This window comes from Artemia sp. Qi Xiang Cuo, chromosome 20 (genome assembly GCF_049724085.1).
Source record: "Artemia sp. Qi Xiang Cuo chromosome 20, ASM4972408v1, whole genome shotgun sequence".
NCBI lineage: Eukaryota > Metazoa > Arthropoda > Branchiopoda > Anostraca > Artemiidae > Artemia > Artemia sp. Qi Xiang Cuo.
The window spans coordinates 38,842,467-38,861,320 of NC_142813.1; positions in this window are offsets into that span (position 1 = coordinate 38,842,467).

Below are 18,854 nucleotides of genomic sequence, written 5' to 3' on the forward strand. Positions count from 1 at the left end.
AACCCCTGTATAGGAAACATTCCGTCATTTGGCTTGAACAGCAAGGGAAATATATTGGCTTGAAAATCAAGAAAATTGAGTTTAACCACGTTACTCTCTACAAACGGCATATTTTTTTTCTTTTTTCCTTCTTTTCTTCAGATAGCTTGGCATCCGGGTTGCAGCGCTAGCTAGCAACCTAGTAAGAGACGATCACGTCCAATGTTAAGAAATATAAAAACCCATAGTTCTTAAAAAAAGAGTCAGATCAAAACAAAAAGTACACCATTAGAACCGCCTTGTCCGAAACCCCTGTATAGGAAATATAATAAAGAACGACCTCTTGCCTATACTAAATTTTATAGGCCACTTAACTATAGTATAGGTTAGTAAAGTTTAAATAAAGGACCGATATAGTTCATCATAAATGGCGTGCGTGAATAAGTAATCCAAACAGTGTCGCAAGTAATCCAGGTTACAGCGGTAGCTGGCAACCTAGTAAGAGATGATCACGTTCAATTTTAAGAAATATAAAAACCCATAGCTCCTAAAAAAGAGTTTACAGTAATCCGGGTTGCAGCGGTAGCTAGCAACCTAGTAAGAGACGATCACGTCCAATGTTAAGAAATATAAAAACCCATAGTTCCTAACAAAGAAATCAGATCAAAACAAAAAGTACACCATTAGAACCGCCTTGTCCGAAACCCCTGTATAGTAAACTTTCTGTCCCTTGGCTTGAACAGCATGGGAAATATATTGGCTTGAAAATCAAGAAAAGTGGCAGCTACTACAACATTCTGCCTAAACGGGAGATTTTTTTTTCTTTTGTATCTCGAGATAGCTTGGCATTGGAACATCGTATAATAAAGAACGACCTCTTACCTATGCTAAATTTTATAAGCCACTTAATTATAGTATATGTTAGTAATTCAACAGATAGCATGGCACTGGAACATTGTAGAGAGTTGTTCAATGGATCATTTTGAAGGAAATTAATGGGGTTAAAAACCTTTTGTAATCCGGGTTGCAGCGGTAGCTAGCAACCTAGTAAGAGACGATCACGTCCAATGTTAAGAAATATAAAAACCCATAACTACTAACAAAGGAGTCAGATCAAAACAAAAATTACACCATTAGAACCACCTTGTCCAAAACCCCTATTAAGGAAACTTAACACTTTTTGGCTTGAATAACAAAGAAAATATATTGGCTTGAAAATCAAGAAAATTGACTTTAACCACGTTATTCTCCACAAACGGGATATTTTTTTCATTCCGCTTGATTTTCCTCCTCAACTAGCTGGGCACTGGAAAATCATAGAGAGCTGTATAATAGCTCATTTTAAAGGAAATTGCAACATCTAGTCACTTTTGTAATTAAAAATAAAATACTTTTTAAAGTAGAATCAATTTTGTCGAAAAATTGCATTTTTGATGTATTTTCATACTGCAGTCTTTTCAAAGTTATTTGAATTTTGAAGCAATCAAATATCCGGGTTGCAGCGGTAGCTAGCAACCTAGTAAGAGACGATCACCTCCAATATAAAGAAATATAAAACCCCCCAACTCCTAAAAAAAGAGTCAGATCAAAACAAAATAGTTTGTTCCTTAACGCAAACAATAATAATTACTACGGGCTTGACTTTGTTCTTTACTATAACGTGAATCACATGGTACCTATCTATTAGTGTCTCGGTTAATCGAAGAAGAAGAAACAGAAGAAGAAGAGATATATGATAATAATTTTAAACTAACTATTGCATTGCTTTTTTTAAGAAACCTGGATTACAAACAGGTAAAGCTTTTACGTCACTTTTATGAATTTCTTTCCAAAATTTAAGAATTTGACAGTTTTTTTTTCAAACTCATTTCCTATCTATATATCTGTTTTGGCAAGAAAATCCCAGGAAACAAAATTTTCAAAAAAATTAGTAGCTGTTACTGAGATAAAAGTTATACACATTAATTGCTACCATAGAGAGATCGTATAATAATAATAATAATAATAATCTAATAAATTTTTCAGAAAAATTAATTTGGTTAATGATATACCTTTTAAAATACCAATTTGAATATTTCGGTGTAGTCACTCTATGAGAGAGACTGTCAGACTGAAGAATGTAGGTCCCAGTTTCGAACCCCCAAGGTACGATCCCTGGTTAGTTATCGCAACTTTTTTTCGTAATTATCCTTTTTTTGTTTTGTATCCCCAACCTTATAGCCTTTGCCTAGAGTGATATAACGTGATATAACGAGATTCATTAACGAGAGTATAGACTGTCGTCTCATCTCATCGTCTCATCTGTAAGTTTCATCGGTATCATGGGTCTATAGATGGCTGAAATCCGGGTTGCAGCGGTAGCTAGCAACCTAGTAAGAGACGATCACCTCCAATGTTAAGAAATATAAAAACCCGTAGCTCCTAAAAAAAGAGTCAGATCAAAACAAAAAGTACACAATTAGAACCGCCTTGTCCAAATTCTCCATAAAGGAAACTTACCGCCCTTTGGCTTGAATAACAAAGAAAATATATTGGCTTGAAAATCAAGAAAATAGACTTTTACCACGTTATTCTCCCAAAACGGGATATTTTTTCTTTCTTTTCCACAGATAGCTTAGCACTGGAACATCGTAGAGAGTTGTTCAATGACTCATTTTAAAGGAAATCTCTAGATCTAGCGCTATGTGTACTTAATTTTTTTTTAAATTAATTTTTTTTACGAAAAACTTAATTTTTTATATACAATATTAATGAATGACGTCATAGTCTTTGGATGTAAAGTTAGTACATAAAGTCTGGATCATCGAATTAAAGCTGAAACTAAGTAAAGAACAATTATGCCTACATATATTCACAGTGATGTATAAAATTTCCCATTACATCTGTAAACTGTTCCACAGTTGCCGGTTCATACTATGAAGTTTTGCGAAATCCGGGTTGCAGCGGTAGCTAGCAACCTAGTAAGAGACGATCACGTCCAATGTTAAGAAATATAAAAACCCATAGTTCCTAACAGAGGAGTCAGATCAAAACAAAAAGTACACCATTAGAACCGCCTTGTCCAAAACCCCTGTATAAGAAACTTTCTGTCCCTTGGCTTGAACAGCAAGGGAAATATATTGGCATGAAAATCCAGAAAATTGACTTTAACCACGTTATTCTCCCCAAACGGGATATTTTTTTCTTTTTTCTATTTTTCTTTTTCTTTTCCACAGATAGCTTGGCACTGGAACATCGTAGAGGGTTGTTCAATAGCTCATTTTAAAGGAAATTAATTGGGTTAAAAATCTATAGTAACTAAAATAAATTATTTCAAAAAGAGAATAAATTTTTCCACCAAAAACTGCATTTTTGATGTCTTTTCACACTGCAGTCTTTCAAACATAATCGTATACCAGCGGTAAGATTTGAACCCACTCCTCCGAAGAGACTGGTGGCTAACACCAGTGTCTTGGACCACTCGGCCAGGCTGCCTCTCATAAATAAATATATATGTGAATTTGGGTTGCAGCAGTAGCTAGCAACCTAGTAAGAGACGATCAGTCCCATTCTAAGAAATATAACAAAACTCCTAAAAATAGAGTAAGATCAAAACAAAAGTACATCATTAGAACTACCTTGTCTGAAACCCTACTAGATAAATAATGAATGTCGTAGCTTTATATTAGAGCTATGATACAATAAAGAACGAACATTAGCTCATAGGTTACATAAAGGATCCGGGTTGCAGCGGTAGCTAGCAACCTAGTAAGAGACGATCACGTCCAATGTTAAGAAATATAAAAGCCCATAGTTCCTCACAAAGGAGTCAGATCAAAACAAAAAGTACACCATTAGAACCGCCTTGTCCGAAACCCCTGTATAGGAAACTTTCTGTCCCTTGGCTTGAACAGCAATGGAAATATATTGGCTTGAAAATCAAGAAAATTGACTTTAACCACGTTATTCTCGTCAAAAGGGATATTTTTTTCTTTTTTTTTGTATCCAGAGATAGCTTGGCACTGGAACATCGTAGAGGGTTGTTCAATTGCTCATTTTAAAGGAAATTAATTGGGTTAAAAATCTATAGTAACTAAAATAAATTATTTCTAAAAGAGAATAAATTTTTCCAATAAAAACTGTATTTTTGATGCAGTGACGTCATAATTACTATATAAGATCATCAGTTTTATATTAGTTATAATAAGGAACGACCTCTTGCCTATACTAAATTTTATACGCCACTTAATTATAGTATAGGTTAGTAATTCCACAGATAGCTTGGCGCTGGAACATCGTAGAGAGTTGTTCATTACATTAAAATCCGGGTTGCAGCGGTAGCTAGCAGCCTAGTAAGAGACGATCACCTCCAATGTTAAGAAATATAAAACCCCCCAACTCCTAAAAAAAGAGTCAGATCAAAACAAAAAGTACATCATTAGAACTGCCTTGTCCGAATCCTCTATAAAGGAAACTTACCGCCCTTTGGCTTGAATAACAAAGAAAATATATTGGCTTGAAAATCAAGAAAATTGACTTTTACCACGTTATTCTCCACAAACGGGATATTTTTTCTTTCCGCTTGATTTTCCTGCTCAGCTAGTTGGGCACTGGAAAATCATAGAGAGCTGTATAATAGCTCTTTTTAAAGGCAATTGCAACATCTAGTGCCTTTTGTAATTAAAAATAAAATACTTTTTAAAGTGGAATCAATTTTTTCAAAAAAATTGCATTTTTGATGTATTTTCATACTGCAGTCTTTTCAAAGATATTTGAATTTTGAAGCAATCAAACAGTTCATGGTAATGAACTCTATAGTAAAAATAGCTACTTGTCTCAATAGTAACCGAAACTCCTGGAACCAAAATTTTCTTTTTTGGCTTAATCGCTAAAATTATTATGTAAACTGCAAAAATATTTATGATGCCTAATCAGTAATAGTAAGTTCTTAATTTACACAACAAAAATACATGAAAATTTTATAATTAGTTTTACTTTTTTTCTCCTGGAAGAAAATTTTTTTTCATCTCAGTTCATCCGGGTTGCTGCGGTAGCTAGCAACCTAGTATGAGACGATCACCTCCAATGTTAAGAAATATAAAACCCCCCAACTCCTAAAAAAAGAGTCAGATCAAAACAAAAAGTACACCATTAGAACCGCCTTGTCCGAATCCTCTATAAAGGAAACTTACCGCCCTTTGGCTTGAATAACAAAGAAAATATATTGGCTTGAAAATCAAGAAAATTGACTTTTACCACGTTATTCTCCACAAACGGGATATTTTTTTCTTTCTTTTCCACAGATAGCTTGGCACTGGAACATCGTAGAGAGTTGTTCAATGGCTCATTTTAAAGGAAATCTCTAGATCTAGCGCTATTTGTACTAAATTTTTTTTTTTAATTAATTTTTTTTACGAAAAACTTAATTTTTTATATACAATATTAAACAATGACGTCATAGTCTTTGGATGTAGTTAGTACATAAAGTCTGGATCATCGAATTAAAGCTGAAACTAAGTAAAGAACAATTATGCCTCCATATATTCACAGTGATCTATAAAATTTCCCATTACATCTATAAACTGTTCCACAGTTGCCGGTTCATACCTTGGAAGCTTTTCACTAAACATGCAACATTTCTTTTGGACATTACTATGAAGTTTTGCGTATAATAAAGAACGACCTCTTGCCTATACTAAATTTTATACGCCACTTAATTATAGTATAGGTTAGTACTTCAACAGATAGCATGGCACTGGAACATCGTAGAGAGTTGTTCAATGACTCATTTTAAAGGAAATTAATGGGGTTAAAAACCTTTTGTAATTAAAACAAATTATTTTTATTACATTAAGAAATTTTAATTATGTTCCTTAAAAAATCATCATAAGTAAAAATTTTCCAAACAGAAATTGAACTCAAGCCTACTGGGTGAGAGCTATCCCAACCTCTAGACCATATAGGATATATTAAAATATCCGATTAATGAAGTTTATGTTAAAGAACAAATTATAATCCTAGTTAGCTGCCTGATTATTTGAGGATCGTCTCTTACTATTCCAAAGAAGAAAAAGCCGTAGGCTTTTTCCTGTTTGTAATTTATTTCATAATAAAGTATCCGGGTTGCAGCGGTAGCTAGCAACCTAGTAAGAGACGATCACGTCCAATGTTAAGAAATATAAAAACCCATAACTCCTAAAAAAAGAGTCAGATCAAAACAAAAAGTACACCATTAGTATCGCCTTGTCCAAAATTCCTATAAGGGAAACTTACCACCCTTTGGCTTGAATAACAAAGAATATATATTGGCTTGAAAATCAAGAAAATTGACTTTTACCATGTTATTCTCCACAAAGGGGATATTTTTTTCTTTCTTCTTCTTTTCCACAGATAGCTTGGCACTGGAACATCGTAGAGAGTTGTTCAATGGCTCATTTTAAAGGAAATTAATTGTGTTAAAAACCTTTTGTACTTAAAACAATGTATTTTTGAAATAAAATCAGTTTTTTTACGAAAAATCGCATATTTCATATTAAAGATTGATCAATGACGTCATAATCGTATACAAGTGGTAGGATTTGAACCCACATTTCCGAAGAGACTAGTGACTAACACCAGCGCCTTGGACCACTTGGCCAAGAAAAATATCCCACAAATGGGATATTTTTTCTTTCTTTCTTCTTCTTCTTCTTTTCCACAGATAGCTTGGCACTGGGACATTGTAGAGAGTTGTTCAATGGCTCATTTTAAAGGAAATCTCTAGATCTAGTGCTATTTTTACTTAATTTTCTTTTAAATTAATTATTTTTTACGGAAAACTTAATTTTTGATTATAATAAAGAACAAACTCTATCATCCGGATTGCAGTGGTAGCTAGCAACCTAGTAAGAGACGATCACGTCCAATGTTAAGAAATATAAAAACCCATAGTTCCTAACAAAGGAGTCAGATCAAAACAAAAAGTTCACCATTAGAACCGCCTTGTCCGAAACCCCTGTATAGGAAACTTTCTGTCCCTTGGCTTGAACAGCAAGGGAAATATATTGGCTTGAAAATCAAGAAAAGTGGCAGCTACTACAACATTCTGCCTAAACGGTATATTTTTTTTCTTTTTTTCTTTTCCACAGATAGCTTGGCACTGGAACATCGTAGAGGGTTGTTCAATAGCTCATTTTAAAGGAAATTAATTGGATTAAAAACCTTTTGTAACTAAAATAAATTATTTCTAAAAGAGAATAAATTTTTCCAGCAAAAACTGCATTTTTGATGTCTTTTCACAATGCAGTCTTTCAAACATAATCGTATACCAGCGGTAAGATTTGAACCCACGCCTCCGAAGAGACTGGTGGCTAACACCAGTGCCTTGGACCACTCGGCCAGGCTGCCTCTCATAAATAACTATATATGTGAATCTGGGTTGCAGCAGTAGCTAGCAATCTAGTAAGAGACGATCAGTCCAATGATAAGAAATATAACAAAACACATAAAAATAGAGTCAAATCAAATCAACAGTATATCATTAGAATTACCTTGTCTGAAACCCTACTAGATAAATAATGAATGTCGTCATAGTTTTATATTAGAGCTATGACGTGAATAGAAAAACACGAAATTATATTGTTGTTTTTGAAGACGTCATGAAATAATATCATTGCGCTATGACGTCATCATGAAATAAAATCATTACGCCGTGACGTCATAATTACTATATAAGAAGCGTCAGAACTGTAAATGTTCTCATTCATAATTACATAATGGTTTCAATCAAGCAAGCTGCACGCAAGTTAAAAAAACTACTACACAAACAACAGAGATAGTATCTTGAAAAGAGAAAAGCAAAGGTATTCAACCGACCAGGCGTATCGAGAAGTAAAAATTGAGCAGGCTAGACAAAAGATCAAGGAGCGTTATCACAATGATAAAGATTACAGAGAAGCAAGAATTGAGCAGGCTAGACAAAAGAGCAAGGAACGGTATGATAATGATGAAGATTACCGAAACAAACAGAAGAAAAAAGTTGCTACCAGAATAATGGGTAGATACTGGGGTGACAAAAGCTATAATGAAAAAATTAAATTCTCTGCGAGGTTGTACCGAAGAACGCATAAGGACAAAGGGAAAAATTACATTCAGAAATACAAGAAGATGGCAAAAATGCAGGCTGATCTTCGTAAATTGAGAAACATTTTACGCATGTTTTCCCAGGATCACGAAAAGTATTCAAAATTACAGATTAAAATTCTCTTTGAAAGAGCGGATGCTGTTGAAAAGTCGGCTAAAAATGCTTTGGCAAAGCTTCATAGTAATATCCAAAAGAAATGTTGTCAGTTTAATGATTTACAATAAAGAACGACACCTAACCCATTAAAAATGAAACATAAATAGGGATTATGTAATTTCCATCAGTATCATGGCTGTAGAGACGGCTGATACCTAGTAAAGAACAAACCATTACAGCAAAAAACATTTCATGTTAAAGATTGATCAATGATACCATAATCATAGTTTGTAGCCAGGTCATGTCTTACTATTCCAATCAAGAAAAAGCCATAGGCTTTTTTCTGTTTGTAATTTCACATCATCCGGGTTGCAGCGGTACCTAACAACCTAGTAAGAGACGATTACGTCTAATGTAAAGATATATAAAAACCCATAACTCCTAAAAAAAGTCAGATCAAAACAAAAAGTACACCATTAGAACCACCATATCTGAGACCCCTGTATAGGAAACTTTCTGTCATATGGTTTGAACAGCAAGAGATTACAATAAAGAACGACACCTTGCCCATGTTAACTGAAACATAAATAGGGATTATGTAATTTTCCAATAGTATCATGGCTGTAGAGATGGCTGAAACCTAGTTACAATAAAAAACGATCATTGGAATAACAAAAAATTGCATACCTTTGGAATTATTACAATAAGGAACGAACTGAACCCATAGTAACTTAAGTATTAAATCAAACAGTTCGTTGTCATAATAAAGAGCTGTGTAATGGCTCATTTTAAAGGAAACTGCTGTAAATAGAAACCTTTTGTAATTAACAAAATTAATTATTATTATAAAAAATATTGTTACGATATGGGAAAGAACTAACTCTAGGCGATAGTAACTAATTTAATTTTTAAAAGAAAGAATTACGGCAGAAACCTAAATACTACATTTCATAAAAACCCTCCACTGGGATTTGAATTACAATAAGGAACGAACTGAACCCATAGTAACTTAAGTAAAATAAAGAGCTCTGTAATGGCTCACTTTAAAGGAAACTGCTGTATATAGAAACCTTTTGTAATTAACATCCGGGTTGCAGCGGTAGCTAGCAACCTAGTAAGAGACTAAGAAATATAAAAACCCATAGTTCCTAACAAAGGAGTCAGACACCATTAGAACCGCCTTGTCCGAAACCCCTGTATAGGAAACTTTCAGTCCCTTGGCTTGAACAGCAAGGGAAATATATTGGCTTGAAAATCAAGAAAAGTGGCAGCTACTACAACATTCTGCATAAACGGGATATTTTTTTTCTCTCTTCTTTTGTATCCAGAGATAGCTTGGCACTGGAACATCGTAGAGAGTTGTTCAATAGCTCATTTTAAAGGAAATTATTTGGGTTAAACATCTATAGTAACTAAAATAAATTATTTCTAAAAGAGAATAAATTTTTCCACCAAAAACTGCATTTTGATGTCTTTTCACACTGCAGTCTTTTAAACATAATCGTATAACAGCGATAAGATTTGAACCCACGCCTCCGAAGAGACTGGTGGCTAACACCAGTGCCTTGGACCCCTCGGCCAGGCTGCCTCTCATAAATAATATATATGTGAATATGGGTTGCAGCATTACAATGAAGAACGACACCTAGCCCTTGTTAACTGAAACATAAATAGGGATTATGTAATTTCCATAAGTATCATGGCTGTAGAGATGGCTGAAACCTAGTAAAGAACAAATCATTATAGTAAAGAACATTTCATGTGAAATATTGATCAATGATGCCATAACCATAGATTGTAGCCAGGTCGTCTCTTACTATTCCAATTAAGAAAAAGCCATAGGCTTTTTATTGTTTGTAATTTTGCAACAAACATTATAAACATTAAAACCATTGCAGAAATTGGACTCATTTAGCTACTTGATTGTTTTAGTTTTGTCTCTTACTATCCGGGTTGCAGCGGTAGCTAGCAACCTAGTAAGAGACGATCACGTCCAATGTTAAGAAATATAAAAACCCATAACTCCTAAAAGAAGAGTCAGATCAAAACAAAATTCACAGTAAAGAACGATCTCTCGCCCATAGTAACTGATTTTTTTTCTTTTGTATCCAGAGATAGCTTGGCACTGGAACATCGTAGAGAGTTTTTCAATGGCTCATTTTAAAGGAAATTAATTGGGTTAACAATCTATAGTAACTAAAATTAAACTATTTCTAAAAGAAAATAAATTTTTCCACCAAAAACTGTGTTTTTGATGTCTTTTTTCCGGGTTGCAGTGGTAGCTACCAACCTCCGGGTTGCAGCGGTAGCTAGCAACCTAGTAAGAGACGATCACGTCCAATCTTAAGAAATATACAAACCCATAGTTCCTAAAAGAGGAGTTAGATCAAAACAAAAAGTACACCATTAGAACCGCCGTGTCCGAAACCTCTATAAAGGAAACTTACCGCCCTTTGGCTTGAATAACAAAGAAAATATATTGGCTTGAAAATCAAGCAAATTGACTTTTACCACGTTATTCTCCACAAACGGGATATTTTTTCTCTTTTCTTTTGTATCCAGATATAGCTTGGCACTGGAACATCGTAGAGGGTTGTTCAATAGCTCATTTTAAAGGAAATTAATTGGGTTAAAAACTTTTTGTAACTAATCCGGGTTGTAGCGGTAGCTAGCAACCTAGTAAGAGACGATCACGTCCAATGTTAAGAAATATAAAAACCCATAGTTCTTAAAAAAAGAGTCAGATCAAAACAAAAAGTACACCATTAGAACCGCCTTGTCCGAAACCCCTGCATAGTAAAATTTCTGTCCCTTGGCCTGAACAGCAAGGGAAATATATTGGCTTGAAAATCAAGAAAAGTGGCAGCTACTACAACATTCTGCCTAAACGGGATATTTTTTTCTTTTTTTCTTTTTTTTTCTTTTTTTGTATCCAGAGATAGCTTGGCACTGGAACATCGTAGAGGGTTGTTCAATAGCTCATTTTAAAGGAAATTAATTGGGTTAAAAATCTATAGTAACTAAAATAAATTATTTCTAAAAGAGAATAAATTTTTCCACCAAAAACTGCATTTTGATGTCTTTTCACACTGCAGTCTTTCAAATATAATCGTATACCAGCGGTAAGAATTGAACCCACGCCTCTGAAGAGACTGGTGGCTAACACCAGTGCCTTGGACCACTCGGCCAGGCTGCCTCTCATAAATAAATATATATGTGAATTTGGGTTGCAGCAGTAGCTAGCAACCTAGTAAGAGACGATCAGTCCAATGCTAAGAAATATAAAAACCCAAAACTCCTAAAAATAGAGTCAGATCAAAACAAAAGTACATCATTAGAAATACCTTGTCTGAAACCCTACTAGATAAATAATGAACGTCATCATAGTTTTATATTAGAGCTATGACGTGAATAGAGTGACGTCATAATTAGTATATAAGGAAAGTCAAAACTGAAAATTCTCTCATTCTTGATTAGAATAATGGTTAGATCAAAGCAGGCTATACGCAAGTTGAAGAAAGAGTACTACACAAACAACAGAGATAGTAACTTGAAAAGAAAAAAGCAAAGGTATTCAACCGACCAGGTGTATCGAGAAGTAATAATTGAGAGAGCAAAACAAAGGTATTCAACCGACCAGGCGTATCGAGAAGTAATAATTGAGAGAGCAAAAGAAAACAGCAAGATGTGTTATCACAATGATGAAGATTATAGACATGCAAAAATTGAGACAGCCAAACAAAAGATCAAGGAACGGTATGGTAATGATGAACATTACAGAGAAGCAAGAATTGAGCAGGCTAAACAAAAGATCAAGGAGCGTTATCACAATGATAAACTTTATAGAGAAGCAACAATTGAGCAGGCTAGACAAAAGAGCAGGGAACGTTATCACAATGATGAAGATTATAGACATGCAAAAATTGAGACAGCCAAACAAAAGATCAAGGAACGGTATGGTAATGATGAACATTACAGAGAAGCAAGAATTGAGCAGGCTAGACAAAAGAGCAGGGAACGGTATGATAATGATGAAGATTACCGAAACAAACATAAGAAAAAAGTTGCTACCAGAATAATGGGTAGATACTGGGGTGACAAAAGCTATAATGAAAAAATTAAATTCTCTGCGAGGTTGTACCGAAGAACGCATAAGGACAAAGGGAAAAATTACATTCAGAAATACAAGAAGATGGCAAAAATGCAGGCTGATCTTCGTAAATTGAGAAACATTTTACGCATGTTTTACCAGGATCACGAAAAGTATTCAAAATTACAGATTAAAATTCTCTTTGAAAGAGCGGATGCTGTTGAAATGTCGGCTAGAAATTCCTTGGCAAAGCTTCATAGTAATATCCAAAAGAAATGTTGTCAGTTTAATGAAAAGCTTCCAAGGTATGGATTGGCAACTGCGGAACAGTTTATAGATGCAATAGAAAATGTTCGACAACACAGTGAATATACGGAGGCGTACTTCTTTGAAAATTCGTATATTAATTTTGGAAGGAGCAATTGCAGTTTATGTAGCAGCAATAAAAACATATATACAAGCATACCTATCAACAGCGAAGGAAAAGCAATGTTTTTCAATTATGGCGAAAACGAGCCTGTTAGGGTTATTAGTAAATGTGTTTGTAAGACTAATGATTTAGAACAAATTCCTGGAACACCGACTCAAGAAAAAAGCATTTCTAACTGTGTTTTAAACAGTTCTTTTAGTTCTACTGAATATTTGGCAAAATATAATAAAGAACGACCTCTTGCCTATACAAAATACCAATTGAAGAGTCTAAGATCCCTTCCAAATAAGAAAGGTTTTGATGTAATGTTGGCCACGATTTTAGAACACCTACAACAGGACATACCCAAAGATGACAGAGAACAGCTAATTCATTGTACAGGTTGGAAAGAGGATGTCATAGATTCATTCTCTGTCTGTGATTACTGTGATGGGAAAATGTTGAATAGTCAGGAGAATGTCCGATCAGTATTAAATAACCTTCATATCGACTTTATAGTAAAGAACGACCTCTAACCCATGTTAATTGATCCGGGTTGCTGTTACATTATTAAAATCCGGGTTGCAGCGGTAGCTAGTAACCTAGTAAGAGACGATCACGTCCAATGTTAAGAAATATAAAAACCCATAGTTCCTAAAAAAGGCGTCAGATCAAAACAAAAAGTACACCATTAGAACCGCCTTGTCTGAAACCCCTGTATAGAAAACTTTCTGTCCCTTGGCTTGAACAGCAAGGGAAATATATTGGCTTCAAAATCAAGAAAAGTGGCAGTTATTACAACATTCTGCCTAAACGGGATATTTTTTTCTCTTTTCTTTTGTATCCAGAGATAGCTCGGCACTGGAACATCGTAGAGGGTTGTTCAATAGCTCATTTTAAAGGAAATTAATTAGGTTAAATATCTATATTAACTAAATTTACATTCAAGAACGATCTTGAGTCCATAGTAACTGAAGTATTACAAGGATCCGGGTCGCAGCGGTAGCTAGCAACCTAGTAAGAGACGATCACGTCCAATGTTAAGATATATAAAAACCCCTAACTCCTGAGAAAAGAGTCAGATCAAAACAAAAATTACACCATTAGAACCACCTTGTCCAAAACCCCTATTAAGGAAACTTATCACTCTTTGGCTTGAATAGCAAAGAAAATATATTGGCTTGAAAGTCAAGAAAATTGACTCTAACCATGTTATTCTCCACAAACGGGATATTTTTTCTTTCCACTTGATTTTCCTCCTCAACTAGCTGGGCACTGAAAAATCATAGAGAGCTGTATAATAGCTCATTTTAAAGGAAATTGCAACATCTAGTCACTTTTGTAATTAAAATAAAATACTTTTTAAAGTAGAATCAATTTTGTCAAAAAATTACAATAAAGAACGAAATCTTGCCTTTACTAGCTTGCATAGGCAACTTAACTATATTATAGGCTGGTAAAGTTTTATTTAAAGTTAACATGTGGAGTGATTATAGTATCATGGTTGCAGCTTTAGCTGTAATATAATTTATAAATCTAATCCGGGTTGCAGTTGCAACTAGCAACCTAGTACGAAACGATCACGTCCAATATTAAGAAATATAAAACCCTATAACTCCTAAGAAAAGAGTAAAATCAAAACAAAAAGTACACCATTAGAACCGCCTTGTTCAAAATACCTGTATAGGAAACTTTCTGCCCCTTGGCTTCAACATCAAGTGAAATATATTTCCTTGAAAATCAAGAAAAGTGGCAGCTATTACAGCATTCTGCCTAAAGGAAATTAATGGGGTTAAAAACCTTTCGTAATTTAAACAAATTATTTGTAAAACAAGAATAATTTTTTCCAATAAAAACTACATTTTTGATGTCTTTTCATACTGCAGTCTTTTCAAAGATATTTGATTTTTGGAAGCAATCAAACAGTTTGTGGTAAAGGTATTTTAAAAGACGATCATTAGAAGAACAAACCATTGCATACATTGGACTTAGTTAGCTGCCTGATTCTTTGAGAGTCGTCTCTTACTAATCCAAAGAAGAAAAAGCCGTACGCTTTTTCCTGTTTTCGGGGTAGCAGCGGTAGTTAGCAACCTAGTAATAGACGTTCACGTCCAATGTTAATAAAAATATAAAAACCCATAACTCCTAAAACAAAGAGTTAGATCAAAACAAAATTACAACATTAGAACCGCCTTGTCCGAAACCTCTGTATAGGAAACTTTCTGTCCCTTGGCTTGAACAGCAAGGGAAAAATATTGGCTTTAAAGTCAAGAAAAGTGGCAGCTACTACAACATTCTGCCTAAACGGCATATGTTTTCTTTCTTCTTTCCTTTTTTTTCCACAGATCCCGGTTGCAGCGGTCGCTAGCAACCTAGTAAGAGACGATCACGTCCAATGTTAAGAAATATAAAACCCCATAACTCCTAAAAAAAAGAGTCAGATCAGAACAAAAAGTACACCATTAGAACTGCCTTGTCCAAAATACCTGTATAGGAAACTTTCTGTACCTTGGCCTGAACATCAAGGGAAATATACTGGTTTGAAAATCAAGAAAAATGGCAGCTACTAAAACATTCTGCCTAAATGGCATATTTTTTTCTTTTCCACAGTTATAAGACAGAACCCCCTCTTTCCTATACTAAATTTTTTACAGTAAAGAACGATCTCTCTCCCATACTAACTGATGTATGGCGGTTCCAGGTGTAGTTACATTAAGGACGATTATAGCTCATCTTAAATGGTGTTTTCATTGCAGATTTTAAGCAGATGAAAGATCTTGGCTTACAAACAAATATGATTGTTTAACTATATAAAAATCTTATAATTCTACTAATTTTTAAGCGTTTTCATAAGTAAGATACAAATGGATTAACAACTCCAGTGTTTTATTTCATATCCAAAAAACTGAATAAACATTACCAAGTATTGCTAAAAAAAATAATAAAACAACTTCAACTAAACAACGAACAAAATAAATAAAAATGTTTTCCATAAACTAAATTTTGCAGAGAAAAGTAGAGTCACATTCAAAAACCAAAACGAGTCGAAACAGGTCCATGATGATTTGAACTTGCAACAAACTGTATGAGATTAAACTGAATAATTACATCCAACATGAAGGAAACAGATACTGGAAGGAAGAAAACTGTATGAGATCAAACTGAAAAAATACATCCAACATGAAGGAAACAGATACTGGAAAAAAACTGGAAGGAAAAAACTTTATGAGATTAAACTTAATAATTACATCCAACATGAAGGAAACAGATACTGGAAAGAAGAAAAATGTATGAGATTAAACTGAAAAAATATATTCAACATGAAGGAAACAGATACTGGAAACAAACTGAAAGGAAAAAACTGTATGATATTAAACTGAAAAAATACATCCAACATGAAGGAAACAGATACTGGAAACAAAATGGAAGGAAAAAACTGTATGAGATTAAACTGAAAAAATACATACAACATGAAGGAAACAGATACTGGAAACAAACTGTAAGTAAAAAACTGTATGAGATTAAACTGAAAAAATACATCCAAAATGAAGGAAACATTACTATATAAGAAGCGTCAAAACTGTAAATGTTCTCATTCATAATTAGATAATGGTTAGATCAAAGCAAGCTATACGCAAGTTAAAAAACAGTACTACACAAACAACAGAGATAGTATCTCGAAAAGAAAACAATCAAAGGTATTCAACCGACCAGGCGTATCGAGAAGTAATAATTGAGAGAGCAGAACAAAACAGCTAGATGTGTTATCACAATGATGAAGATTATAGACATGCAAAAATTGAGACAGCCAAACAAAAGAACAAGGAACGGTATGGTAATGATGAAGATTACAGAGAAGTAACAATTGAGCAGGCTAGACAAAAGAGCAAGGAACGTTATCACAATGATGAAGATTACAGAGAAGCAACAATTGAGCAGGCTAGACAAAAGATCAAAGAGCGTTATCACAATGATAAACTTTAAAGAGAAGCAACAATTGAGCAGGATAGACAAAAGACCAAGGAACGGTATGATAATGATTAAAATTACAGAGAAGCAATTATTGAGCAGGCTAGACAAAAGATCAAGGAGCGTTATCACAATGATAAACTTTATAGAGAAGCAAAAATTGAGCAGGCTAGACAAAAGATCAAGGAGCATTATCACAATGATGAAGATTACCGAAAAATATATAAGAAAAAAGTTGCTACCAGAATAATGTGTAGATACTGGGGTGACAAAATCTATAATGAAAAACTTAAATTCTCTGCGAGGTTGTACCGAAGAACCTATTTACAATAAAGAACGACACCTAGCCCATGTTAACTGAAATATTCATTCATTCATTTCATTTTATTCGAATAAAACATAACACAAACATTAATAACAATAAAGATCCTACAAGATAACTTGTCAAGGACCAAGAGAAAAAAAATTTAAAGTAATACTGAAAGAGAAAAAAATTATAATAAAGAACGACCTTTTGCCTTTACTAAATTTTATAGGCCACTTAACTATAGTATAGGTAATATATAGTATATAGTAACAAAAGTACATCATTAGAACTACCTTGTCTGAAACCCTACTAGATCAATAATGAATGTCATTCGGGTTGCAGCGGTAGCTAGCAACCTAGTAAGAGACGATCACGTCCAATGTTTACATTAAAAGACCATCATTGGAATAATTACAGTAAAGAATGATCTCTCTCCCATAGTAACTGATATGTTACATTAAAAGAAGATCATTGGAATAAAATGTTATTGCATGCATTGGACTTAGTTAGCTACTTGACCGTTTGAGGTTCGTTTCTTACTATTTCAAAGAAGAAAAAGCCGTAGGCTTTTTCCTGTTTGTAATATTTTCCTGTTTGTTATAAGTGTTACAGAGGTATCCGGGTTGCAGCGGTAGCTAGCAACCTAGTAAGAGACGATCACGTCCAATGTTAAGAAATAAAAATACCCATAGCTCCTAAAAAGAATTCAGATCAAAACAAAAAGTACACCATTAGAACCGCCTTGTCCGAAAACCCTGTATAGGAAACTTTCTGTCATTTGGCTTGAACAGCAAGGGAAATATATTGGCTTGAAAATCAAGAAAAGTGGCAGCTACTACAACATTCTGCCTAAACGTCATATTTTTTTTATTTTTTTCTTTTTTCTTCTTTTCCACAGATAGCTTGGCACTGGAACATCGTAGAGAGTTGTTCAATGGCTCATTTTAAATGAAATTAATTGGGTTAAAACTCTTTTGTAACTAAAATAAATTATTTATAAAAGAGAATAAATTTTTTCACTAAAACTGCATTTTTGATGTCTTTTCATACTGTTATAGTAAAGATCAAATCCGGGTTGCAGCGGTAGCTAGCAACCTAGTAAGAGACGATCACGTCCAATGCTAAGAAATATAAAAACCCCTAACTCCTAAAAAAAGAGTCAGATCAAAACAATTACAATAAAGAACGACCTCTTGCCTATACTAAATTTTATACGCAACTTAATTGTAGTATAGGTTAGTAATTCAACAGATATCTTGACACTGGAACATCATAGAGAGTTGCTCAATGGCTCATTTTAAAGGAAACTAATGGGATTAAAAGCATTTTGTAAAATTATTTTTATTACATTAAGAAATTTTTATTGTGTTCCTTAAGAAATCATCATAAGTAAAAATTTCTAATACGGAAATTGAACTCAAGCCAACTGGGTGAGAGCTATACCAACCTCTAGACCATATAGGATATATTAAAATACCCGATTATTGAAGTTTATGTTAAAGAAAGAATTATAAACCTAGTTAGTTGTCTGATTATTTGAGGATCGTCTCTTACTATTCCAAAGAAGAAAAAGCCATAGGCTTTTTCCTGTTTGTAATTTATGATCTTGGTTTAAGCGGTATTACAGTAAAGAACGAATTATAGCATACAGAAACTGAAACATAAAATAAATGATGACACGGACAAGTGATGCAACACACATATCTTTTGACAAGATAATATAACACATTATCTTTTGAATAGTTGCTTCTCTGGGGTATGGTGCCATATTTGACTGATTTCACTGCCTTATTTACTGGTATTTGTCTTTTATCATCCAAACAAAGGAAAAATGTTAAGGTTGTTTTCGGTTTTAATTACATCTGAGAAGATTACTAAAAATCATGGTTGCACTTAAACTAAA